Raw genomic sequence first — 27,788 nt, 5'->3', positions numbered from 1 at the left:
TTGCTTCTCACTTTAGTTTTTGAATATGGTTTTGAAAGAGTTTTGTTTAACTTTACCTACAGCAATGTACAGCAATCTGCTAAGCCAGCAACTACCTCCCAGTCCCTGAATGACTTTCAGGCCCCAACAACATCTGCTGTGGTGGGATTCCAAGCTGAGAAACAGGACAGCAAGAACTAGAGATGAGTATTGTTCACTGGGAGGTGACATTGCAAAATCCAGACTAAAGTAAGGCATGCTGCTTCGTCTGCTAAAGCAGTGTTCTGGTCAAAGAGAAAAATGATGTGTTCATCTCTGAATCCTCCTCTTCTTATTTTTGTTTATTTTTCCTTCTTCCAAAGTTTTTCGCTCAAATTGATTAGATATAATTCAAAACGTTGTAAAATCTTTCTTTACCCTCCAGAAAGATAACTCAAGAAAACCTTGGATAAAAGTTAAACCTTTTCTTTTTTTTGGCTTGGATAATACTTTGAAAGTGTATTTCTTATTCAAAAAACTCTTCCCACTTAAAAAATAATGATTGTTTTATTGGGGGTTTACTACTTTTATTTAAATAAATCATTAGGAACTATGAATATAAATATTAGAAACATAATCATTAATTATGTGTAATCAGTTTGATTGATCAAATGAATCAGACTTCTGATAAATATTCTATCATAATCTTTGAGACTTTTGTTTTGAGTTATTTTACCCTGAATGAGAAAACCTTTGTGAGAGCAGACAGCAAAGAAAAGGCGGAGGGGTGGCCACTTTGTTTAAAGATTTATTAGAGTGTCAAAAAGTATTTCTGGGAAAATTTGACTCTCTTGAATATTTGGCTCTCCAGGTAAAGAGCCCGGTCCAAACCATGTTCTTGGATATTTGCAGGCCTCCTAAGTCAAAAACAAACTTTTTCAGTGAATTTGATGAGCTTTTATCTGTGATATGTATTGATTATGTTTAATTATTGTGGGAGACTTCAACATTCACATGGACAATCCTGAAGACAGAAGTGCAATAGATCTATGTGACACTCTTAGAAATTTTGTTTAACATGTTTGACTCAACATGTTAAAGAGCAAACGCACAAACAGGGACATATTCTGGACTTGATCATCACTAAGGGTCTAAACAAGGTGTCTGTAACTGATGTTGCCCTATCTGACCACTTTTCTGTTATTTTTGAAAGCATCATCTGTAATGACTCAGTTTGCCAAAGAGAAATGATAAGAAAACGCATCTTTAAAGACGGTGCAGCTGAAACCTTTAACCAGATTTACTCTTCTACCTCCGCTTTGCCTTGTAACACTGTAGATGAGTTGGTAGAAAACTTTCATTCTAAAATCTCGGACATCATTGATTCAATTGCTCCAATTAAAGTGAAACTCGTTTCTGGGAAGAAAATGTCTCCATGGAGAAGTGCTCCACCAGTCAGAAGTGAAAAAAAGGAGTGTCGAAAAGCTGAACGCAGGTGGCGAAAGACTGGACTCCAGGTTCACTATATTATCTATAAAGAGAGACTATACAGATATAACCTACAACTGAAAAATGCAAGGGAATCTTTCTTTTCTGAGATCATCAGCAAAAACATTAACAATGCTCGTGCATTATTTGCCACGGTCGACAGGTTAACAAACCCTCCTGTAACTGTAGCATCTGAACTCCACTCTACCAGGGCCTGCAATGAATTTGCTAACTTCTTCACTGAAAAAACCCAAAAGATCAGAGGGGCAGTCAGCACATCCACATCAATCCAGTACCAAAGTTGTCTCCAACTAAAACTGATTTTGACAAAATTTCCCAATTTCACCAAATAAACTACAAAAACGTAGAATAAATCGTACAGCAACTATGCTCTTCTGCCTGCTGTCTCGATATTTTACCCACAGCTTTCCTTAAAAAGCTTTGCCTATAATAACATCTGATTTAACACAAATAATAAACACGTCCCTTTTGTCAGGTGTTTTCCCACAGGCCCTGGAAACAGCAATTATCAAACCTCTATTGAAAAAGAGCAACTTGGACAAGCTGCTACTACAGAACTACAGGCCTATATCAAACCTCCCCTTCATCAGCAGGATTATTGAAAAAGCTGCGTTTCAAGAGTTAAACAACTTCCTAACAACGACCAACTGCTTCGATGTCTTCCAGTCAGGCTTCCTGCTCACCACAGTACAGAGACTGCTCTTGTCAAGGTGTTCAATGACATCTGTATAAATGCAGACTGTGGAAGAACCACAGTACTGGTATTATTGGACCTTAGCGCAGCCTTCGACACTGTTGATCACTCCATTTTATTAGAGCGCCTGGAAAACTGGGTCGACCTTTCTTGTACAGCATTCAATTGGTTTAAATCCTACTTGAAGGACAGGGACTTTTTTGTGTCAGTAGGTAACTTTACATCAGAGACCACCAAAATCACACATGGCATTCCCAAGAGTCCATCTTAGGGCCCCTCCTATTCAATATCTAGATGCTCCCTCTAACTCAGATTTTAATAAACAACAACGTAAGTTATCATAACTATGCAGATGATACACAGCTATACGTTACGATGTCACCAGGGTAAATGCTTAGAAGAAATCAATGCATGGATGGGCCAAAATTTTCTTCAGCTGAATCAAAAAAAAAAAAGAGTAATAATCTTTGGACCAAAGGAAGAGTGTTTAAAAGTTAGCACACAGCTTCAGTTCATACAGCTAGAAACCACCAGTCAGGCTCGAAACCTGGGTGTAGTGATGGACTCAGACTTGAATCTTCAGAGGCACATAAAGACAGTAACAAGATCGGCCTTCTATCACCTAAAGAACATCTCCAGGATTAAAGGACTAATGTCTCAGCAGGACCTTGAAAAACTAATTCATGCGTTCATCTTTAGTAGAATTGATTACTGCAGCGGTGTCTTCACAGGTCTGCCTAAAAAGTCGATCAGACAGCTGCAGTTGATCCAGAACGCTGCGGGCCACGTCCTCACTAGAACTAAGAAAGTGGAGCACATCAGCCCGGTTCTAAAGGCCCTACACACTGGCTCCCTGTAGCTCAGAGAATAGAGTTTAAAATACTTCTGTTAGTCTATAAATCACTGAATGGCTTAGCACCAAAATACATTACAGACTTGTTGTCAGTGTATCAACCACCCAGACCTCTCAGGTCTTCTGTTTCAAATCTACTCTGCACACCCAGAACAAGAACCAAACATGGAGAAGCAGCTTTTAGTTCTTATGCCCCACTAATCTGGAATAAACTCCCAGAAAATTGTAAAAGCGCCGAACCCCTAAGTTGCTTTAAATCACGATTAAAAACCTATTTGTTTAGAGTGGCCTTTGACTGTGCTATCTAAACATTATTAGTTACATTTTCAGTCCAATTTTCCTTTCATTTTCTTATCCATCATTCTATTCTCTTTATTTTATTTTTAATTTTTTTAAATTACCTCTGTTGTTTGATTTTTTGTAACACTGTAATGTTTTTCCGTATGTACAGCGCCTTGAGTGCCTAGTTGCTGAAAAGCGCTATATAAATAAACTTGACTTGACTTGACTTAACACAAAACCATCACTAACAAGATACTAACAGATGTACACGTTAGCATAGATGTAATCTTAGGAATGCACATAAACTCAAATATTACAGATTGAGAACCAAGAGGTGACAAAGAAAACAGCAAATAAGGAAGTAAGATCTTTAGAGAATGCATCTGACATATTCACAAATGTAGCCTTTTTTAATCTGACATTGTTCGCTAGTAAGCAAATGGGGAGGTTCACACAGATCTTGGATATTGAGATCGTCTATTTATGTTCATTTATCTTATGTAATCTGTAGATGTTAACATTCGGGTTGGACATCAAGTTGGTATAATTACAACAATGCTCCAGGAAATTAAAGTATGTCTATATCTCAGTTGCTGAGTCAGTGATACATAGCAGTGAACTGAGGTTTTGTGTGTTTATATGTGCAAAGAGGGGAGGGGGGGGGGGGGGGGGGGGGCATTAACAGATTCTGTGATGATTATTTTTTGTCTTTAGAATTTAGTTGTTTTCTTTTCTGTGAAATTAAAAAGCATACAATACTCTTCATTCACAGACAAAAGATTGCTATTCACAGTTTCACCTCCTAATTCAGTGACCATTGAGAAGCTGCTGGAGGCCAGAGATATTTTTGGATGAAGCAACACTTATCTTCTCTTTTCAAAACACTATTCATCATGTGTAGTAGTAAACGGCCAAAAAGCATAACATGTGATAAATAAGACAGATACCACATCCTTCAAAATAAAAAAAAAGTAATGTTTGGTTGCAGTAGCAAAATGTCACATTTTAAATGTTGCTGCAAACCTGAAAAACTGAGCTTTGTGGATTTAAAAAAAAAATCTTAACAACCTCTTCACTGTGCTTGTTTGTGACAATTCCGGTTGTTTTAAAAGGTTGAATAAATGTACTGATTGCAAATATAGACAACGTTTGGCAAGTAGCTAGTTTCTTGGTGCTGATGTATGAAGATCAGCCACCTGAATGCTATGTCCCCTTGTCTTTCTCATTTCAAAGAGTGCCTAAGAGAAATCGGACTTTGTCTCATTTTTACCAGAGTAAAAGACACTCTAATCAACTTAAACATTAAAATCTAAACTAAGAAACGTTTCAATAGTATTTATTTTGTAGTAATACTAACTCTGCTAAAAAATGTAAAAATGATTATTTATTAAAAATAATTAATACTTAATTTGATATGTATTTCCCCTGTTAATTTTTGTAGGTTAGATTTTTCTGAAGATTTCAGTGTGGGTTTATGCCAATACATTGGAACATTTTAATTACTTTATGGGTCTGTACACCTCTTTATCTGGGGTGCCAATATTGGCAAAGGGTACAATAAAATTAGCAAGCTATCCCTTCAAGAAATGTATTTTAGTATTAGCAAGGATTATATGGACACGTCAACACATATTCCCTAATAATTATGTCCAAAGCACAGTCGATGTTTATTCTACACGGTTATAAGGCTACTTGTATGGAAGTATTTTTTTTCCAGCAATCAAACAAATCAGGATAATAACCAAAACATCACAACTAAATCATTACAAGAATTTCACAACGATTTCTACAACAAAATCTACATTTCAAGTATGTTCTCTACAATATTACATAATGTTCAAATGCAGTCTACTAACAGTTCAATGCTAAGACCACCTAAAGGTTTGCATTGAAGTCCAAGCTTTAAATGTAATTCTATTAAATCTCTCATCACATCCTGCTGATGAATTTGCATTTTTATACATCTTCTGACAAATCCCACGGGATACAGGCCATTAAGAACCTGGGCTAAAGGTACTATACATGAATGCTAAATGAGCTGTTAAACAAAATCAGTCTTCTGATATTTCCTGTCTAAAATGCTTGGCAAGACCTGTCCTACTCACCCTGATGTACTGCTACAAATCTGAGTGACAAATCTGAGAGCTCTGTGATTATTGTGCTCATGTATTATCTTCAATATTTTCTTTGATTTTCACACAATATGTTGTTGCACATCATGCTCTAAAATAAAACAGTTAAATTATAGACACCAATTAAAATTGTTTGTAGATTAAATTACAGTTTAGTGAGACAACAACGCTTTTATTAATAAATCATATTATTAAATTGTTTTTATAAATAGTTAGTTGCAAAGGTTACAATGAAAAATGTGAAGATAAAAGACAATGAGATTGTATTAGATTGTAAATGGTTAAGGTAGTGTTATAAACTGCTCTGTATATGTACAGTAGGAATCAAGAGAAATTTAGTAGAAACTAATCTTTAGGCTTTTTAAAGTCGTACTGTATATGGTTTTAACCCTTTTTCAACCAAACTCCCTATACCCCTGCTTTTTTCTGCCTCCATCTTAGAGACACCAAGCCTAAATTAAATGTGAGGCTGTGTCTTATCTGCATGGAATGACTGATGTACCAAGTGGCATCGTGCTCCTTAAGAAGAGAACATCTCAGAAACATGTATTACATCATAGCTAAATCCCCAGCGTTATTACTACTGCAAGTGTCCCTTTGCAACATTATTTTGAAGTCACATTCGATAGTAGTGAAAATAATCAACTGTAAAAACAAAAGCCATATCTTCAAGAAGCCATTTGGCATCAAATGTTACTGATTCCTTTTTATGGATGCCAAGATTCCACTATTCCATGTAGTTAGTTTATGTAACCTGTGACAGAATTTGAAATATGGTAAAATTTTTCTTTTCTGTCGACAAGGATGAAAAGTTATATTCAAAGGTAATGCATAAAAATGCACTAAACTAGAGCATATAATGTTTTTTGTAACAAATATTCTTAAAGAAATCATAATCTACATTGAGTTTATTTTGAGTTATGTATGAATTTTGCAGTTAGCGATGTCCTGATTAAGATGTTTTGCCCCTAATATCAGTCTGAGACATTTAAGATTAACCATTTGCCAGTGCTGGGTCTTTATCCAGTACCTGCATTTTTTTACTGCATAGACATAGAATAAAAAAAAAATACACACCATAAGTACAATAAAGACATTAAGCATAGCTCTACAGACATTTGAAGTACCTGAAATGACCAGCTATCATCCTCTCAGTAGCCGTTCTTACTGTGAAGAGAAATTCCTCATGCCAAGCTGACTACTGTGTGTGTATGAAGCATCCCATTTGAAATCCCCACACCATGTTTGGTTTGTTTTTTTGCATTATAACATGAAATGACAAGGACATGCTTTCGATCGATTCCGACGTGGGCATAACTACTTTCAATTGAGCCTTATAGGGAGTTACACTATTTACTCTGAAGCGGAGATTGAGAAAGAAAAAATAAAACTGATCACTCTTCGCTGTATATCTGTTTTTTACCTTCTGCTCATGATCTTACCTTTAGCCTCCACCCTCTGACTGGAAGTATTATTGCCACTGTCTGTGTGTCCAGTTATGGTGCACACAAAAATATGGACTCCATGTGTACTTCCACAGACACCCCTGTTGACCTCAGAGGGTGAGTACAGATAAACAAAATTTCCGCCACGCAGGCTTTGTTATTGAGTGGACAGGAGAGCAGACTATTAACTGTGCCTCCAGCAACCCTTAAAGTTGTCGAAAACCTAGATACTCCACCTCAGCAATGGGCTGATCAGCCCTCCTACAAAGATGGGCTGGTCACCTGTTTTATGATCCTTATCACCAGTGATGTATGGTCAGGGGAGGCAGGTGAGGCAGAGCCTGATAAAATACATTTAGATTGCTATAGTCACCCAGTGGTTTATACTGTAAAATATTTATTTTTCATTTAGCTTAACCAATTTTGATTGTTTTTTCTTCAAAATCGCTGAATTTTCGCAATTTCTAACTGTGTGTGTGTACTGAGCGATCATAAACAACAGAGAACAGATTCGAGGTGAGGCAGAAAACTAAAGCTGTCTTCTTTACAAGGAGGAAATTGAATGAAAACTTCAAACTACAGTTATATGGAGAGGAAGTGGAGAATGTTGGATCATTCAAATATTTGGGTGTGATATTTGATGCACGCTTGACATGGAGAGATTATATTGACAGGATTGAGGGAAAATGCAAAAAAATAATTAATGTCATGAGGTGCTTGGCAGGAAGGGAGTGGGGAGCAAGTTGCTTAGCCCTACAAAAGAATATACCAAGTTATGATTAAGTCAGTATTAGATTATGGGTGTATAGCATATGGAACAGCAGCTTCTTCTCCCTTAAAAAAATTAGATGTGATCCAAGCACAGGCGTTGAGAGTGTGTTGTGGTGCTTTTAAAACTTCCCCAGTGAATGATTTGAAGGTGGAGAATGGAGAAATGCCATTAAAGTTAAGGAGAAAATAGATCATGACAAACTATTGGGTTAATCTCAGCAGTCATGGCAAATTTCACCCCACAAAACAATTGCTTGAAAACTGCTGGGAGTATGGAAAGTGTCAGATGGATCACTTTGGGAAGGGGGGTAACCGATTGGCTAAGGAATGTGAAATAGATGGTCTACAGATTTGTCCTGCAGTGGCGTACCCAGATGTGCCCCCCTGGTTAATGATATAACCTTTGGTTGATTGGTACCTCTTAGACAAAAAGAGAGAAAGGGAAAGAAAAGAAGATCTTTTCATCTTCTTTAACCATTATGTGGAAAGCAAATATTCTGATTATGTTCACATTTTCCCAGATGGAACCAAGAATCCAGAGACAGGATTGACAGGATTTGGGGTGTCAGTTCCAGCAAGGAGAATTGCAATTAATAGACGCACTCCAGATGGGTTGGGGGTTTATACTGTGGAGCTGGTGGCAATCTTGGTGGCATTACGATGGGTAGAGCTTGCAAAGTTAAACAAGGTGTTAATATGCTCGGACTCAACCTCTGTCCTCTCAAGTATTAGATCATTCCATTCAAACAGTAGACAGGTTATTCTCTATGATATACTTGTTGTTATTCTCAGAATTCATCAGTGGGGGGATTAGTTCAGTTTCTGTGGGTGCCAGCACATGTGGGGATCAATGGGAATGAAAAAGTGGACAAACTGGCAAAGAAGCTCTAAAAAAAGTACAGTGGAAATGAGGGTTAAATTGAATAGATCTGAGGTAAAGAGTATGATTTGGAAACACACAAATCAGGAGTGGCAAAGAGAGTGGGACAATGGAAAGAAGGGAAGACTGTATAACATTCACAGCAGGATAGCAATCCAGAGTGCAGGGAGGGTATAGGAAAGAAGAATCTGTTATTACAACAATAAGGATAGGACATTGTTGACTAAATAGTACACTGTACATAATAGGGAAACATGGGACAGGGAGATGTAAAAGTTGCCAGGAAGAAGAGATAGTTGAACATGTGGTTTTGAGGTGTAGAGGTTACAGTGTATATATGGAGATTTTGAGAGAAATATTTAAGGAACTAGGAGTAAAAGGATTCACGTTGAAAAGTAGTTTGGGTTTGGGAAGTAAAGCACAATTTCAAGTATTGGTGTCCTTTTTAAAAGATACAGGGATATATTGGAGGGTTTAGGTAGTGGCTGACCCATACTCTGGAACAGTGGGTGGTGGTAATGCCCCATGAAGTTGGTCGCCAACTGCCGTAAAACTTAAAAAATAAGAAGAAGGTTATGTTGATGATACTCAGCTATATTTATCCGTAAATTCTGATGAATCCAATTAGTTAGGTAGACTACAGGCATATGTTAAAGACATCAAAATGTGGATGACATTATTTTTTTTGCTTTCAGACAAAGTAGATGTTGTGTTTGGATCAGAGTCTTTGAAAAAGGAACTGCTTAGTCAATTATTTAATATAGATGGAATAAAGTAAAGAACCTTTGTATTATTTTTGACAAGGACATGTCATTTAAATCCCATATGAAACACATTTCTAGGATATGCTTCTTTCGCCTCTTGTATATTGTCCACAAAATGCAGTTAAAAGCCTTCAGTTGATCCTAAACGCTGATAAAAATAAAGAGAGATATTATTCCTATTTTAGCTTCCCCTTATTGGTGACCTTTTCAGTCCAAAATAGATTTTTTAATTTTCCTTCTCACATATAAAGCTCTTAACAATCAGGCTTCAGAGACCTGATTGTGCCACATGTTCCTAACAAAGCACTTCGCTCTCCGACTGCAGGTTTGCTGTGGGTCCTAGAGTCTCTAAAAGTAGGACGGGAGGCAGATCGTTTTGTTATCAGGCTCGTCTCCTGTACAACCAGCTCCCAGTTTTAGTCTGTGAGGGAGACACCCTTTCTACATTCTCCTATAACTTTTTAAGTTTGCTGTTTTGTTTACTTTATGTTGTCTCTCTGCATCAACTACTGCTGCCAACAACTTCATGTTCTCCTTCTACAGAGGATGCACTTGACCCTGTCTTTTAGTGTTTAATCATGTCACTCTCCTAGGCATAGCTATTGCTGAGCTTTTACTGCAACTCACTATGTGTGCTCTCTTTCATCCTATAGATTTTAAAACTGGCTCAGAGCTTATGTGCGTTTCTCTCCTAGATAAAACCACTAAAGGAGCTACCACTGCAATCAACTTTTACTTTTCTTCAACATAGAAAGTAATTGTGGATCAGTGCCTCTGTGTGTCTTCTCAAACCCCAAGTCAGTCATAGCAGATAGCTGCTCACCCTAACCAAGGGTCTGCTGGAGGTTTCTTCCTGTTATGGTGCGTTCTGACTGAACGCGAATGACGCGACAGGAGCGAGCAAAGCAACGCGAAGGATGCGAACACCGCGATTAGTGCGAGTAGAGTGAAGCAAAACTGTCGATGTATGCGAAGCGCGCGATGCAAACTGTGTGATTAGGGCGAATAGAGTTGAAAAATCTAACTTTTCTTTTGATTTCCGTAGCGTCGTCATACAAGTATGAAACTCACAGCAGTTGCTCAGGGTACATCTATGTACATGTAGGAAATTATATTTTATTCATAAGTATTTAATTTTAAGATGCATATGTCAGCAAGCCTGATTTCTAGGTCGCCGATCAGATGTTATTACATAATTATCCAATAATTGCATTATGTTTGCCATGGCTACCATGCTACATTCTGTTGTCATATCAGCTCTTGCCTGGTGTATTTTGGCGGTCCTTGTCTATATGTTCAGGCACACAAATGTTTATTATATTTAGAAGATATGAACAGTACAATTTATTTGTTTTTCTATTGAGCTGAGATTTATTTACTCACCGAAGACAGATGAACAGGCGTGGATACTGCGGGGATACAGCCTGTGGATTGTGTCCTGGAGACAGATTTGTCCCCCAACATGAGGAAGCAGGTCCTCAAACTGGGTCCTGGATACCGCTAAAAGCAACAGTCATCCAGATGCTGCTCCTGGAGTAGGTGGTGGAACTCTCCAAATTGGTTCCGTCTCTGGTGAACCCAGGGACGCCGAGGCCGGAAGCGTTGTTCTTTCCATAAATAAACCATTGTGACTCACTCCATGTTGAATTGAAACTGGCAAGCAGGAGATAGAAGCTCCTCCTATTGACAAGGCCGACAATGCTGACATTTGTCGCTCACCTGATATTTGCTGGCGAAATGTCAGGTGAGCGACAGGACACGAATGAGGCACAAAATTTGCACCATTAAAGGGAGTTTTTTTTTTCCACTGTCTCTACATGTGTGCTCAGTATGAGGGATTGCTGCAAAGTCAGTGCAACCTGTCCACTGTCATTACATGCTCATCCAGTAGGAATGAATGCTGCAAGTCACTGACTCGATGCAACCTGCTGGGTTTCCTTAGAAAAAAACCTTTTAACCAATTTGAATAATAAACTGAATTTGACTGCATGGTTTAATAACTAGGATCAACTAGAATGTATATACTTGACTTAGAATCTGCATGATGGGATTTAATTGACGTATTTTTGAAAAGGACCTTGAGATATGTGTTGTGAATTGGTACTAAAAAATAAAATAAAAATAAATAAATAAAATAAATAAATAAACTGAATCTGAAAACCATTACTTCAAGAATATAATGTCAATGACATAAAAAGCAGCACTCACAGCTTCCTGAATTGAAACTAAGGTAGAGTTTGAAACAATAAAGCAGTGGGCTTTTTAAGCCATGTCTCTGCTCTTGACATTTATGGAGCCAAATTGAAAGGAGTGTTGGATAAGATGTGATCTAGGCATTGGTGTGGTTGCTAATCAGACCAGGCCAAGGAGAGTATAACTCTTATTACAAAAGCTAAAGTAGTGTTTTGTTTGACACCATAATGGCCAAGGCATAAGATGAAAACTTGTGGCATTTTTCATTTTATTTGTTGGCTGTGGTTGCTGAACATCAATAATCAAGGTTTATGAAAATGACTTTTGGTGTGATATGTTTATCTTAATCCTGGTGAGATCTCCAGTTACTTGTATTTTTCCAACATTGTGCTCTACTTGAACGATTGTTCTACAGCTTGAAAGTATAAAATCAAACTAACATAGACTTGAACGTAATACTCGTTCTCTCCCTCTCTGCATTACTCCCTCCTTTTATGTCTGTGGATCTAACCACACATCAAAGCTTAAGCTCTTAAGGCCCTGTGGTGAGCGCTTACATGACCCAGCAGGGTCTGCATCTCGCTGAGGTGTCTGCATGTATGGCAAGTTTAAAGAGTCACTAGGACCTTCAGCAACTTACAATCTTGTCAAAGTGGGATTATGATATGTGCTTCTCTTTTATATCCTTGAGTCCGAAGGCGGAGTTGGCCTAATACCAATCAAAACAACCAATTGTTGAAGAGATAACTCAATTATCTGGAGTGGTGTTGAAGACAGCTAAAAAATGCAATTTGACAAAGTTACCAATATATAAAGCTTTTAAGACACAGTTGCCAGCAAGTGCAGGTTAATCGTAACCAGGTTTAGAACATCCCATTTGTAAGGGGAGTTAATATGTTCATCAAGAAAATGCAGGATATTTATTGAATGCAACTGAATAACAGTCCATCAAGAAAATGTCAGAAAAGGGCTTTATTCATCGTAAGAATCTAATGTTAATATTGTACATATCATGCACCACAGTAAAATAAATACAAAAAATTTATGTCTTTCATAAAATTGTCTTAAGATGGTGGTTAGAGGAACATCTAGGGGTAAAACCAGTAAGGGTTGAAAGCCTGTCTAGTTGCCTTAAAGCTTGCATAATTTCCATCGTTTACATTTCAGTACTTAAGTTTTCTAAGCATTTTGCTCAACTAAACACTTGCAACAGACAAGAAAAAAATATGTTGTCCCTGTTATGCACTGTGGTTGATGACACATGTGATGGATTTATTGTTGGACCATATGGAGACATAATTTCACCTGCAGCCATATTCATGCTGCTGTTCTATATTCCATTTTCTCTGTGGCAGATTGTGGATGTCACAGTGTAGTTATCCATATAGTGAGCAAAGGGGGATTTTGAGTACAAAACTGTGCAGATTTTAAAACACTTTGAAAATGCTTGATTGGCATAATGAATAATTCACAAGTATAAAATAAACAACACACAATAAAACTTATGCTTGGTAACCTACAGGTTGAAATTGTTTTGCTAGTTTTGTAAGATAAAGCATCCGTCTGTTGACTGAATTTGCATGTCTTTTCAAACGGATAAAAATAGGCAAAGATGTTCCTCAATATTTGAAATGTGACAGAAGGTGCTGTCTGAAAATTCCATACACATTTGTCAGTTTATTTATAAACTTATTCACAGCAAAAGTAATCTCAAGGCAATTTATACTCACAAATTCAATTCCATACTTTCTAAAACGATCCAAGGTATAATATATTGCAGTCAAATTCTGTTTTTATGCCAATCTGAGAAAAAGTTGAATGCACTTAACTGTAGATTGTACCTTTTTAAACTTAAAAAGATATGATTTCTTAGCTTGGAGAATTTCATCTTTCTTTTTTGTTTGTTACACATAATTAAAAGTTTACATGATTCAGCCACACAAACTCTTTCTTGGTACATTCAAAGATCTGATGATAATAATGAAGCAACCAGGAACATGGTGAATGTTAACTGATAAGCTCAGTAGCAAAATCTACATATAGTTAGCAGCAGTAGCTCCCTTAATGGCTTAGTCCAGGAGAGAGACAGGGTTAAACACGAGACAGTGGGGCAAAGTGTACTATCTGCAGTGAGAGTACAGGGATGAATACACACTTATAGGCAATCAGAACACGCATCTATTGTATGCTAATATGTTTAGCTGTAATAGTATTCATTATGTTTGCCGCTGCCAACTGGTAAAAATGAGTTCAACAGAGATGTATTTTCTGTATATTTTAAAACAGATCTTTGCTTTCGAATCAAAAAATACAAAATGACACATATAAAAATGAGTGACAAATAAATAAAAAAACAACTGCACCTTAAAATTCAAGCTCAAACCCAACTGTTTTAAATTGAGAACCTGCTATTCCTAACTTGGTGCATTAGCAAACAATGGAATTCGCTACACTCAAACAATTCATTCAAATACAAAATAAAGTTTTGCCAAGAAACTTATAATGTTATAAAAAAACAGCATTTTCGTTGTTATTTTGGCAACAGCCATTTTTTCATAGCATATTGCAGCCATCATCTATGTGGCAGATTGTAAATATCACATTGTTTTTATCCAAATGCAGCTCTACGAGGGTTTGAATGAACACAAAAGTGTACAGATTTTAAAACACTTTGAAAACACTTGATTGGCAGAATGAAAAATTTATTGGGTCTAAAATATACAAGAAAAAGACTTATGCTTTGTGACCCACTGAAGCTGTTTTGCTAGTTTTGTGAGTGAAAGCATCAGTCGGTTGTTTGTATTTGCATGTATTTTAAGACAGATAAAAATAGGCAAAACGTTCCGAAAATCGTCCAGACCAAATGAAGCCCCTGAGAGAAGATTATATTTAGTTATATGAAATAACATTTCTCTTTTGGGGGTCTTTGAGATGTGACAGAAGATACTGCATAAAAGGAAGAAACAAGTCACTATTTTTCTGGTTCTTCAACTCTTAGAGGGCAGGAGAACAGTTATCCATTGTCTCCTGATATGTTTAGCTGTTGTAAATCTACTTTTATAGATGGTTGCTGCTGCCACCCTTAAAAAGAGAAATTGTGACTGCAAATGAAGAATAAAGTGCTAAAATGAATTCCATTTTCTGTACGTTTAAAGTTTTTTTAAATTTTGGATTCAACAACAAAATGATAATGATCTATGATATAAGCATGCTAAGTAGAGTGGTCTTTCTTTGTGTAATTGTGCGATACCCTTTCAGCCTTCTTAGATCATGGCTACTAGTGCTTTGGTTGAATAAGCTGATTATTAAGTAGCTGACTGGGAGTGGGAAACCAGCATGGCTGGAGCTAAACAGGAAGCAAGGGAACTATCTAACCAAAGGGAAAAAATCTTACAGATGTAGAAAATAATCTAAAATATACAACGAGCAGAATACAAGAATAAAAAAACTAAACCTGGAGGAATAAAGTAATAAAGCACCACCTGCAGAACATAAACAATAATAATCACACGGAAAAGAACTGGATAAGGCGAGATGCTGAAGATAAACCCAAAAGAAAAGCTAAACCTAAACACCTACACCTAAACCTGCTTAAATGCCCAACAATTAAGAGGGCATGTTAAACTATGTTACAGAAATATCAAGTTATGCTTTGGGTGTCAGTAGTTGTGATGAGAATATGTAAAGAGAATTTTCTTCTCCTGATGTATAAAAACAATATATTAAAAAAAATATGTATTTTAAGTTTGAGTGTGGACATTTATTAAACCATTAAAACATTTGTGTAACGATTCCACCTTTTGTTGCCCTGGGTTATGTTTTGAAATGTCTGACCAAAAAACAATCACACAAAAAAAAAAAAAAGAAAGACAAGCAGCTGTAAAACTGAATTAAAAATCCATGTAGATTGCATAGTTCATTCTGGAGAGCTCATAGACTAAAGTCAGGTTTATTTGATCCCTTTTAAAAACCTTTTGACCTTTGAAGAACATTTAAAGTCTAAACTGTTGAAATTGAAATTCATGAACTCATTCTTATCTTCAGAAATGTGTGCCACAAAGCAAACTTAACGGGTTAGCCAGATATTTAAACCTAAAGCGAGTATTCAGTGTCATAATGATCACTGTCTGTGCCAATATCTATGCATATCAAATCATCTGCTCCAGTTACACTTTTTGTCAGCATTTGGAAATGAATTCTCTATAAGAGATGACATCATTGAACTGACCCTTGGCACATGACAGCTTTTGATTGACAACAAATAATTAGACAATCAAATGTTGGCATTTTAAACACCGATATGAACCACCAACAGGGATCAGAGGTTTTCAGACCTATTCACACTAGGCCACATGTCTTTGATCTTCCACTGATTCCAGTGGTGAACTGCTACTATATGCATACGGACATTGATGTTTCATCTCAAGATGCCCTCTACAGACAGCATTACTGTGTGTCAATTTGAGGCTAAATCCCACTCTTTCATTCATTTAATGTACATTTGAGATACTCAAGCTGCTTTATTCTGTCTGACTGGCTGTCATGTTACAAGAAGAGCAGGGAACTGTGAATATTCATTATTGATTAAAAAAAAGCGCACCCAAAGAAGCCATCATTATGCTTTACTTATCATCCATGTGCCTTTAAATTTAGTAAAATGAGTCTCCTGTGTGCATCCTGCAAACATAGATATCTTTTTATTCTAAAGTAACAAACACATAATAAAGAGTGATGCACCATAAAATAAAACAAAAACCAAAAGAAAATGAACAATGTTAAATAACAAAGTTTTCACAGTGGTTGGAGACAGACTTGAAAAGGTATGGCTAAGGTAGAAATTGGAGCTGTGCACTTATTGAGAACTGTAACTACTTGTTTATTTATTTTTTTTTTAAATTCTTAATAACAAGATATTTAGCTTGATATAATAAAGAGTAGATTAACTCCTCTGAAGGCAAGTGTACTGTAATCGGTGTCTGAATGCATCAGTTTTAAACAAATATCTAGTGTTTTGTTGCATCTAGCTAAGGTTAAGGCATGTGCAAAAACTTTTCTTCCTCTGAGTGGACAGGCACTGATGCTCCAGGTTTCGATGGTCAAACAGAAACTTTGTTCTCATATGTCTCAGAAGAAAGTAGCTTCCAGAGTGTGAAGAGTTGAAGGAAGCTCCCGAGGTATAACAGAGGTTGATTCAGGACTTCCAGAAGCCTGAAACTTAGAGCAATCAGTTGTTCACCGATCAGGTTCACTTCATTTGTCTGGGTAAAAAGGCAATAGATGAAATCAGGTTCTCAATTTCGAGACACAGTCGGTTCAGGGCAGACAGGTTGATCCCCTTTTTAATGCAGTTGATCAGCTAGGCTGTGTCTCTGGTCCTCTGCTTCATCTGTAGCGTCTTTCTCCGTCCGATCTTGTTCACTGGTCTTCTGCGAGGAAACAACCAACTAGTTCCTCTCAGTGCCATAGAAAGAGAGAGTTACGACACTCCCATTGACTTCTATAGAAAGAATGGAATGCGGAAGTCATGTGGGTCATGGAGCTGCTAATAGCTAATCGTAGTGTTTCGGAAGGATTGTTTATGATAAGTTGATGAAAACACAACATTATTTTGCTATTGTGAAGCTTTAGTTGACTGTTCTGTATCGCAGTGTAGCAATTATATTTTATATCGCCAGGTTTAGTTAATTAAGCATGTTAACGCTTGTTGTATTTTAACTGCAGCTAGCAGTTTAGACGGGTCTATCTCATTGTGTCTGATTCAGCATTTTAAAATGTCCATTACAGCTTACATTCTTAATGTTAATAATTTTCACATTTTTATTGTAATTCCAACTACTAAACTAGCACATCTGGAAAAATACTGTGATATTGGCATGGTTAATTTAGTTACAGTTATAGATTGTTTGTCAACGATGGCCACATAAATAGGGACATTATCATTAAATGTGATTGTGAAGATGAGTCATTTTTGTATTATTCTTTTTCAGGTACACCACACGAGAATGGCTTTAGTGAACTGCTGAACCATGTTGCATACAAAGCACCACAAAGGTAACAAGATCTCATTGTTCTGTCCTTAAAAATAATAAGAGCTGAATCAAGATGTTTGAACAAAATGATTTTAAGACCTTCACAAAGTTGGTATTTACAGCAGGACTGTTACTTAACATTTGTTTTATGTTATTAGTTTTGCATTTGCTAGTCATGGGTGAAGTTTAAGTAGATATTAGAATCTATCTCAAGACAGAACAGGAAATTACAAATTATTACTGGAACATATCAGCATCAAAACACAGTAGAACAGTAACAAAAACTTTTTGTTTTTCCTGAAATTTACTAAAGATGCCAAGACTATGTATGGATATAACCTATGCAGAATCGATGAAATTAAATGTAAGGTGACAAAAAAAATCCCTCCAAACATACCATCCATATGTACAGGTATTGAAGCTGTCCTGGGTGGGGAGGTGTTTGCAAAGGACAGACCAAGTTCTTCCGTGGTAACAGTCAAGGTGTTTGCTGAGGGCTTGCTTGTTGGGGTGCAAGATGATGTTTGACATTGTTTATTCTTCGTGTTTTTCGCCTGGTTTTTACTTCCGAGATGTCCAGCATTGGCCAGAATTTTTTTTTCTTTCATTAAAGATATGTTTTGCTGCTATTCTTAGTCTCAGCCTGATGAATCTGGTGGTTATTTTTCTTTGCACATCGTAACATGAAGGAAGCATGCTTTCTAATAGATTTGCTTCTCTCTCTAGAGCTCCATGACAGACTGACTGGACCTTGTTCTGAGACGTTTTTCAACTTCCTTGACCAGACTGAAAGCTTCATGTGAAGGTCGACACAGCACTCCTGGTTTGAATTCCTTCAGTATCAATAAGGCACTGTGCTCTCCTTCCAAAGTGTCATCATTTTGCTTAATTGAACTTGAACATCCATCACAGATGTTGGAATATTTGATGACTTTATTTACAATGTATCCTGTAAGATGGTACAGAATACATGTTTTGCTGTTGGTGAGGTCAGGAGTATCTGTGTCTCCATCTTGTTGTACTTCCTGCCAACATAAAACACATGCATGTGTTGCAGCTCTTGTGTGACCAGGCAGCGTCACATTCCCAAACAGCTTCCCTGTTCCTAGGTGCAGCTCCACACTTTCTTTCCCATTGTTAATTTTTTCTTTCGTAGGACTGCATTAATTTTCTTGTGTCTGTGAAGTTCTCCTTCAATTGTTCTTATGTGAATTTATTGGTTTTCTAATTCCTCCCTCAGTTTTTTCACCTCGATTTCCTGATTGTGTTGCCTGTTGATGCATACCCCTCGCCCTGTTGACCCTGGGTCATCAGTTCCTGGCATGTCCCTGTCCTCAGAGGCTATAATTTCATCTTCTTTTTCCCCTTCACTTTCCCCCATCTCACTTGCCTCATTTCTGTTTCTTCCTTCCTTCATCTCTGAAATTATAATGGCACTGATAGCATGAAGATTACGTAAAAACTTTGAAGTGTATTATGTAACACGGTTCGTACCCAAGTTTACTTTAGAACTATATGTGTGATCACTAGTCAGTGGATCAACATGCAGTGGAAGTTCTGCTGGACTTCTCATTGCAGAATCCTTCCTCGTCTTTGGTTCTGGGCGATGAAGAAAAAGGGTTGGAACGGCATCAGCCCTCAGTCTCATTTGGCCTGACTGTGCCTTAACAAACTGCCCTTTTTCAAAATGTGCCTGTAAAGTGATTTATTTATTTATGTGCTGACTTGCACATTTCATTAGGTTCTTGAGCATTTTCCAGTACAACATGTGATCCCAGAAGGAAAATGTTTGAGTGTGCAGATTGAACTTACAGCACATAGTTTCCTGTTTTTGTGACCTCTGGTGATGGTGAGGTTGCTTGTACTGACTTGAACCAACCATTCTTTCCGTCTTTCATGATGTTTCAGGAAGCCATACATACGGTTCCCTTTCTCTGACCAATTGGTGCATCCAAATGCAACATACCCAACCATGTTAACCTGCTGAACCTACTAAGGAGGTGTGTTTGTGTGCGTGTGTATATGTACATCTATCTGTCTGTCTGTCTGTCTGTCTGCATACATGTGTATATATACATATATATATATATATATATATATATATATATATATATATATATATGTATATATACAGGGTTTGGACAATGAAACTGAAACACCTGATTTTAGACCACAATAATTTATTAGTATAGTGTAGGGCCTCCTTTTGCGGCCAATACAGCGTCAATTCGTCTTGGGAATGACATATACAAGTCCTGCACAGTGGTCTGAAGGATTTTAAGCCATTCAGGATAGTGGCCAGGTCACTACGTGATACTGGTGGAGGAAAACGTTTCCTGACTCGCTCCTCCAAAACACCCCAAAGTGACTCAATAATATTTAGATCTGGTGACTGTGCAGGCCATGGTAGATGTTCAACTTCACTTTCATGTTCATCAAACCAATCTTTCACCAGTTTTGCTGTGTGTATTGGTGCATTGTCATCCTGATACACGGCACATCCTTCAGGATACAATGTTTGAACCATTGGATGCACATGGTCCTCAAGAATGGTTCGGTAGTCCTTGGCAGTGACGCGCCCATCTAGCACAAGTATTGGGCCAAGGGAATGCCATGATATGGCAGCCCAAACCATCACTGATCCACCCCCATGCTTCACTCTGGGCATGCAACAGTCTGGGTGGTACGCTTCTTTGGGTTGAGGTGCACATTTAATTCTGCTGTGATTTGGGCAGCTGTGGTTTTATGTTTTTTGGATACAATCCGGGTTAGCACCCGAACATCCCTTTCAGACAGCTTCCTCTTGCGTCCACAGTTAATCCTGTTGGATGTGGTTCGTCCTTCTTGGTGGTATGCTGACATTACCCTGGATACCGTGGCTCTTGATACATCACAAAGACTTGCTGTCTTGGTCACAGATGCGCCAGCAAGACGTGCACCAACAATTTGTCCTCTTTTAAACTCTGGTATGTCACCCATAACGTTGTGTGCATTTCAATATTTTGAGCAAAACTGTGCTCTTACCCTGCTAATTGAACCTTCACACTCTGCTCTTACTGGTGCAATGTGCAATCAATGAAGACTGGCTACCAGGCTGGTCCAATTTAGCCATAAAACCTCCCACACTAAAATGGCAGCTGTTTCAGTTTCATTGTCCAACCCTTGTATGTATATATATATATATATATATATATATATATATATATATATATATATATATATATATATACATACATATATATGTGACATAATGTGATCTTTTCTCCAGAATGTTCTGAGTCGTTTGCATATCAGACGTGATATCATGAACTCAGAACCTGAGCTGTCTGCTGACCTCTCCTCTGACCTGCGCCCTCGATTCAGCCATCAGCTTCGTTCCGTAAGGTACAACTTTCACTTCCCCAATTTCTAAACATCTGCTCTATTCCTGTCTCACTCAACATTACACTTCCTCTTAAACAGAGGCTTTAATTCTTACATCACTGCTGCTCAAACTTTTAGTTACAGCTTTTTCTTCATTTACAGTTTAAAACCATTACTTCAACTTCATCCTTTTTTATTCATGCAACGCAATTGATTAACATTATATCTCTTTCATATATATATAGCTGATTAAGAAATTCTAAAACCTTAGTGTTTTACTTTAGTCATCAGTTCACAATCATATTTTAATAATATGTGTTTTAACTTGATAAACAAAAATTACTCATTTCATTTAATACTTGTTGAAAATAGAAAATCATCATACATCATTTCTTTCGTTACACTTGTACTTATACTTCTGCACAGGGTAAGACAGTTCATATGTGACTCCATATAGGCCTCTCCAGTCTTTTAGTCCCAGAGTGTAAGAATATACTTATTTTACTTTTTATTGCTTTAACTGTGCATTTGATAATTGTTGCATGGATTACATGGAGAGATCTCACCCTATTTTGACACCCCTTCTTGAGATCAGACTGTGTCTATGCCCATGGTCCCAAAAGTCAGAGAAAACCAGGGTCTGTATCATAAACATACAAGGAGAGGACCTCATCTTCCAAGACGTCTGACTAATATGGTGATCGAGGGACGTGTGGCGGGGATCAGGCTTCGAGAATCTCAAACTCATCAATGAATAAAGGATGCACCAAAAGGGGAGATGACACAGACTCCCTCTGTAGGACAGGTGGTGAGGGAGACCCATCAGAAGCGGTGAATTGCTGCCATCCATGGGTGACAGTGTCAACAGGGCTATGCAGAGGTGAGAGCATGGGGGTAAGGACAGAGGGGGGGGAGAAGTGTTGGAAAGAGATTGCTGACATGAATTCAGCCAGCAATTCATCAGAAAGTTGTGGAGGATCCATGGTGTTTTTCTTGGTGTATTGAAAAACGATGGTTACACAATTCTGATAAATCTGATTAAAAAAAATACACAACAGGGGTCATCCGGGATCCCTTGGCAGTAAAGAAAGCCGCGGAGTAAAGGAAGCGCACGCGGGGTCGATCCGACCCCCTTTGCCACATTACCCTGGTGATCACTGGGGAGAGGAGTGTGATGGTGAGAAAACGGTGATGTTGTGTGGACATTGATTTAAAATTTAAGTTGGATTATAGTCCTTTTATATTTATTTGAAAGGTCCTTATGTATAGTTATGGTTCACAACTGCAATCATTAATAACACTGCACTTTTCAATGCTTATGATAAAGTCGATGTATGATTAAAGTTTGATATGGAGTGAAATTGAATGTCTGAGAGGAATCATGATGCAGCGTGGCCTCAATTCCCCACCTCACTGTCTATGTTTCCCTTTTCTCCAAAACGAGCGTACGTATGGGTCAGAGTTTGCGTGTGGGACCATACATTCTCCTGTCAGGCTTGTCTTTTATAGATCATAACGTTTACGTGGAAAGTGATGTACGCCAGTTTCAGGTCCCGTTTTGTGCATACGCCACATTTATAAATGAGACATCAGATGTCCATGAGTGCTCCAAGTGCTCAGACGATTATTAGTATAATTCATGAAAAAGTAGGTAATGCAATCAGTTTTGATTTTGTTTTAAGCATCTGGCATTTCAGGGTAAGTGAAATGTATAAGTTCAGAATAATTATTTGCTCAAGATTAAATAATATTAATGTAATAAAATGTTTTATTTGTAGTGCACTTAACATTTAAAACATTTCAAAGTGCTAACCAATCATTAACAAGTACAGTAATATTATTGGGCCATTGCTGCATTATTTGAGGTGAAGATGTATAAAATGCTGCAGCAGTGGTTTTCATGTAAGAGTTGCAGTGTTTATGCTTTGAAATGTTTTGACATGGCATAGCTGGTTATGAACTTATGTATGCTACAGTGTTAAATGTGTAGAAAGACATTGCTAAAGTGTTATTTACCTCATTTTTAATCCTCATATTTTAGTTTAAATTTGGTGTCTTTTACCAGAGTAGGATTTCTTCGCTCTGATGGTAGAAACATAATCCACAGAGATAAATCAGTTTAACATTGTTTATGCAAAAAACAGAATTTTTCTTCTGCTTTTGAAAGACATATGAATGTACTGGGTTTATCAAAAAGTAACACTATATGCAGATTTAACTGGGGCAAGAAGAGGGTTCTGAAGGCTTTTTTTGTTTGGAGTGTACATGTTTGTCATGCGTGGCTACACTTAGTTCATCAATATGCATGTTAGGATAATTGGTGAATGGAAATTGAAAATTGATTGTAGGAGTGATTGAGTTTAAGTGTGTGTGTGTGTGTGTGTGTGTGTGTGTGTGTGTGTGTGTGTGTGTGTGTGTGTGTGTGTGTGTGTGGCAGCCCTGTGATAAACTGACAATCTATCCAATATGAACCCAGCCTCTTACCTGGGATGGCAGCTGGAATAGATCCAAGCTGCCGTGGCCCTGACCAGGACAGAATCAGTTTGGAAAATGAATGAAATCATGTTTGTCCTAAGTAGGTTCTAGCTGCACGACAGCCTCATTATCCATCTCTTAAAAGGCTTTAAAATCTTCATGTACACAGAAAAAAGAGCTTTAATCCCCTCTTTGTTTGCTCTTCTTCTTCTTTTGCTCCCTTTGGTGCATATAAATCCAACCAGCACTATAACACACAATGAAAACCATTTCTTTCATGTTTTTCACCTGGTTTTTACTTCTGAGATGTAAATGGTAAATGGACTGAACTTATATAGCACTTTTCCAGTCATACAGAATGCTCAAAGCACTTTACACTAGAGCCACATTCACCCAATCGCACTAACTAACGCTCACACATTCCTACACCAATACACAGATCAATAGGCAACTTGAGGTTAAGTGCCTTGCCCAGGGGCACATTGACATATGGCAGGAGGAAGCTGGAATCAAACCCACAACCTTCTGATTGCAAGACAACTACTCTTTCTACTGAGTCACAGTCACCAATGTCCAGCATTGGCCAGAAATTTTTTTCTTTCATTAAAGATATGTTTTGCTGATATTCTTGGTCTCAGCCTGATGATTCTGGTGGTTATTTTTCTTTGCACATCGTGACATGAAGGAAGCATGCTTTCTAATAGATTTGCTTCTCTCTCTAGAGCTCCATGAAGGAGAACTTCCATGACAGACTGACTGGACCTTGTTCTGAGACGTTTTTCAACTTCCTTGACCAGACTGAAAGCTTCATGTGAAGGTCGACACAGCACTCCTGGTTTGAATTCCTTCAGTATCAATAAGGCACTGTGCTCTCCTTCCAAAGTGTCATCATTTTGCTTAATTGAACTTGAACATCCATCACAGATGTTGGAATATTTGATGACTTTATTTACAATGTATCCTGTAAGATGGTACAGAATACATGTTTTGCTGTTGGTGAGGTCAGGAGTATCTGTGTCTCCATCTTGTTGTACTTCCTGCCAACATAAAACACATGCATGTGTTGCAGCTCTTGTGTGACCAGGCAGCGTCACATTCCCAAACAGCTTCCCTGTTCCTAGGTGCAGCTCCACACTTTCTTTCCCATTGTTAATTTTTTCTTTCGTAGGACTGCATTAATTTTCTTGTGTCTGTGAAGTTCTCCTTCAATTGTTCTTATGTGAATTTATTGGTTTTCTAATTCCTCCCTCAGTTTTTTCACCTCGATTTCCTGATTGTGTTGCCTGTTGATGCATACCCGTCACCCTGTTGACCCAGGGTCATCAGTTCCTGGCATGTCCCTGTCCTCAGAGGCTATAATTTCATCTTCTTTTTCCCCTTCACTTTCCCCCATCTCACTTGCCTCATTTCTGTTTCTTCCTTCCTTCATCTCTGAAATTATAATGGCACTGATAGCATGAAGATTACGTAAAAACTTTGAAGTGTATTATGTAACACGGTTCGTACCAAAGTTTACTTTAGAACTATATGTGTGATCACTAGTCAGTGGATCAACATGCAGTGGAAGTTCTGCTGGACTTCTCATTGCAGAATCCTTCCTCGTCTTTGGTTCTGGGCGATGAAGAAAAAGGGTTGGAACGGCATCAGCCCTCAGTCTCATTTGGCCTGACTGTGCCTTAACAAACTGCCCTTTTTCAAAATGTGCCTGTAAAGTGATTTATTTATTTATGTGCTGACTTGCACATTTCATTAGGTTCTTGAGCATTTTCCAGTGCAACATGTGATCCCAGAAGGAAAATGTTTGAGTGTGCAGATTGAACTTACAGGACATAGTTTCCTGTTTTTGTGACCTCTGGTGATGGTGAGGTTGCTTGTAGAGGGTGACACGGGAGTGGATTTTCTCTCCTGTCCCATCCCGCTCCCACAGAAAAATGTCTTGTCCCATCCCAATCCCAGGCCAGCATAACGAAAAAAATCCTGTCCCGTCCCACTCCTGGTAAATTGATTCCCACTCCCATCCCGCTCCCATTCAGAACGACTCCCACTCCTGTGCCACTCCCATTTTTGTTTTCTTCATTTAGTCTTTTGGCAATTTCTTTGTTTGAAGGACCAGTTAGGCCCCTGTTTTTAGTTGTAGTAAAGGCCAGTTAAAGTAAAAAGAATAATAATGAAGAAATAATAAAATATCAAACAAGGAAACAGACCATGCCTATCTTAGTTGAATAAACAAAATGTACATAGTTGTATTTTACTCATTTATTAAGTGATTGTTTCCTTTGAACAATGACATTACTTTTATGTTTCAAGTTGCTGAAACGAAAGAAAAATTAACCTAGCAAGATAACTGTCCTTGTTGAACAAAAGGACAAAAAGGCATTACCTTCACAATTTAGAAACTGTACCTCAATGGTTCACAGCCCTGGTCCTCAGGGACCCCTTCCCTGCAAGTTTTAGATGTGTGTCTGCTCTAGAACACCTGATTCATATTCTGACATGACCATACAGGCATCAAGAATGGAAGGTCAAACTGGACAAAATTAATACAATAAAATCATCATTAAATAAATAAATGTTGTGAATGTCCCATAAGTGAAGTAAATGTAACATGAAAGAAATGTAACATTAAATGTGCCATTAAATTAAAGGTACCATTTATTTATTTAATACATCATTAGAAACAATAAATGTAACATTATATCGTGAAATGGACTATTATGCAATTAAATGTGCCACTGTATAATTTTAAAGACGACATGACGTAATTAGTGGTACACTTAATATTTAATGATGTATTAAATAAATTGTACATTTAATGGTACATTCAATTTTTTTCTATTTCACAACATATTTATTTAATATCTTCCCTTGATGAAGCCTTTCTACGGAGTCCGCGAGGGGACATGGGGGAATTGTTTTCTCTTTTGCGTTCCCACGCAATAGTCTTTGCGTTATTTCGCAATACTTTGTGGGATAGTTTCCAAACCAGATAACTGCAAAAATGAAACAAACACTACACCCGTTTTGAGATTTGTTTGAGTTTTATTTTGAAATCAGCCTTAAATAAAATTATCTTCAAATCAGACTAAAAGACAGTTTTTATCCACAAGCTGTCAAACAAACTACTGAACAATAAAACTGCACAAAACCACATCTGTGACACTTTGTTTGCTTATTACTGCTGCATGATGCGTACTTTGTTTTGTACGCCATTAGTGTTTTTGTTTTTATCGTGATTTGAACGGTTCTTCTTATCCTAAGCATTTCATTGCATTGTTTACTGCGTGTTAACCTGCATATGACAAATAAACCATATCAATGACATATCAGTGTTGTTTGTTTTATGAGCAGTTTGTCATCTGTGCTGCTGTTCCAAAATGCCGAACGCAAAAGTATTGCGTGGGGACGCAAAAAAAAATTAATTTCCCCATGTCCCCTCACGGGCTTCCGTACCTTACCTCTTAAATCTTTACTGCACATGCAGCAATTTTGTTGGTCAGATGAGACTTAACACATGTTGGTACTTTTGGTTTGATGAATGAAGAGATGCAGGGATGATTTAATCCAGAATCTGTTTTACAAGTGTCCCTTAATCACTGGTGAACTTGATTACGACTAAACACGTTTTACAAGCAGCAGACTGCGTGTTAACACCGCTACATTCAACTCTCCTGAAGTTCGGTAATATTTGAGACTTTCCTGTCAACTCTATGAGTTTAATAGATAAGTCCTTATTTCTGACTTTACGTTACAAATCCAATTTTACCACGTCCAGTTCTCCACCTGCGTTTGCTCCCTCCATTCTGAACGCAGGTGGAAAACATCGATCAGAAGCACTGTTGGCTTGTGGGTCGTGTAGTTCGTTTGACTCACATTATAGTATAGGCTTCTTGGAAAAAAACTACACAATGGCGGCGTCGATTCAAGTTTTTTTTCTTAAAGTTTATAACAAAGTCTCAGTTTTACATTTCCAAAGACAATTGATCCTAGTTTGTTTTCCCTCCTATTGGTTAGCTCCCGCTCCCGTCTGCTCCCGTTCATTTTTTATCCTGTACCGTCCCAATCACGTGATCTTTACTGATGCTGTCTCCCATCCCGCGGGATTCCCGTGGGAATCCCGCGGGATGGGAGACAGCATCAGTGACCTGTGGGACTCCCGAAAAAATGTCAGCCTCTAGTTGCTTGTACTGACTTGAACCAACCATTTTTTCCGTCTTTCATGATGTTTCAGGAAGCCATACATACGGTTCCCTTTCTCTGACCAATTGGTGCATCCAAATGCAACATACCCAACCATGTTAACCTGCTGAACCAACTAAGGAGGTGTGTTTGTGTGGGTGTGTATATGTACATCTATCTATCTGTCTATCTGTCTGTCTGCATACATGTGTATATATATATACAAGTCCTTCTCAAAATATTAGCATATTGTGATAAAGTTCA

General features: G+C 37.7%; 1 long non-coding RNA gene across 1 annotated transcript; it reads left to right on the top strand.

The window, feature by feature from the left end:
• Positions 1-149: 149 nt before the first annotated feature.
• Positions 150-24,117, top strand: LOC124869287. The gene is made up of 3 exons (XR_007038552.1): positions 150-228; positions 17,469-17,532; positions 24,071-24,117. It is a non-coding gene; the product is annotated as an uncharacterized LOC124869287 (long non-coding RNA).
• Positions 24,118-27,788: the final 3,671 nt, after the last annotated feature.

Source organism: Girardinichthys multiradiatus, chromosome 6 (genome assembly GCF_021462225.1).
Source record: "Girardinichthys multiradiatus isolate DD_20200921_A chromosome 6, DD_fGirMul_XY1, whole genome shotgun sequence".
NCBI classification, from domain to species: Eukaryota; Metazoa; Chordata; class Actinopteri; order Cyprinodontiformes; family Goodeidae; genus Girardinichthys; species Girardinichthys multiradiatus.
This window is presented reverse-complemented; position numbering and strand designations above follow the sequence as displayed.